Consider the following 1,402-nt stretch of genomic DNA (forward strand, 5'->3'; position numbering starts at 1 on the left):
AACAAGAAAGCATTGTAAATACGAGAAAACTATTACAAATAAGGAGCACAAAAGGTTAAAAAAAGTGCTGAATTTTAGGGAAGGAGCAGTTTAGTTAAAAGTGCAAGTAGGAAGAAGTCAAGTACTTAGTGCGAACATTCTAAAAATTTTGTGAAAAACAGAAGTCGAAAGTGCAACAGCTTTTTAAGATTCAGAAAATTGTTAAACTAATAAAGAGGGAGGGGGGTCCTAGGTTTACATATTACATGGATCATTCGCACAACACTGGTACTCAATTGTACGCATAGTGTTATCGTGTAATCATTATCTCCATGTCTACCCTTTCCCACCCCGTTAAAGGTATTGGAGCGCGGAATGGTATTGTTTGCCTATTGTATGCTATTACCCGTCCCAAGCTATCAGTCCCGGGGCATTAGGACTTCTAATCCTAAAAGGGGAAGAAAGGGATGGGGGCCTTTATGGAGTTTAAAGGACAAAAATTCTAATCGACATTCAAAAACAAGTAACAAGTAGGGGAATGAACAAACAAACAGGTAAGGCTCACATAAACCCCGTAAATCAGATAAAATCTAGTTTAGCATGCCTTTACACATACTGGTTTGGGCTTTAAAATTAGAAATTAAGCAGCGAGCGGACTGGTTCGATACATACGTTTAGACAGGAAGCCCACATTAGGCAACTTGGATCCAATTGTCAGAACTTAAGGTATTTTAAGCGAGTGATTTAGAAAGTACTGGTTCTAGAAAAGTAGTCTAATACCGGAAAGTACAGATTGCAGTCAGTTTAGAAATAAGTTTTAAGAGTATCATGAGTATAAACTATAAAAGGAGTTCCAGAGTCAGAAATACTTAAGGAAAGAGTAAACTGCAGAACTATTTTAAAGACAATTTTAGGAAGACCAAAACTTAGTTGGAAAATGTTTAGGCAGAATTTTAGAAAGAAACCATTTCAGAAGAGGTGCTGATTTGAAGAACTCAAATGTATACTGATTCAAAAGAGTTTTGTCAAAAGATTGAGGCTGAAAACATTAAGACATTAGAGACCAGTTAACAGATTGTTATTGCTTAAGAAGAATCGAACGAACTTGATGCGGAATCCTATGATGTCTATATCTGATTTTAAAAAGTCTGTTAAGAACTGGTAAGAAGAGGTAATTATTTAATTACCCTACAGTTTGCCTAATGCATATGCATTCCCTATAGGCATGATTTCTATATGCACTGATTACATGAACGTTAAGGTCCTATAGGCAGGATTTCTAGATGACTTATATCATAATTAAACGTTAAACCCTATAGGCATGGTATCTAGGTGACTTGAATCAGAAACATCGAACCATCTTATGTGCAGTATTTCTAGTGAAAAAATCAAAATCCTAAAGTCATGATATCTACCCTTTATT

The sequence above is a fragment of the Nicotiana attenuata genome, unplaced genomic scaffold (genome assembly GCF_001879085.1).
Source record: "Nicotiana attenuata strain UT unplaced genomic scaffold, NIATTr2, whole genome shotgun sequence".
NCBI lineage: Eukaryota > Viridiplantae > Streptophyta > Magnoliopsida > Solanales > Solanaceae > Nicotiana > Nicotiana attenuata.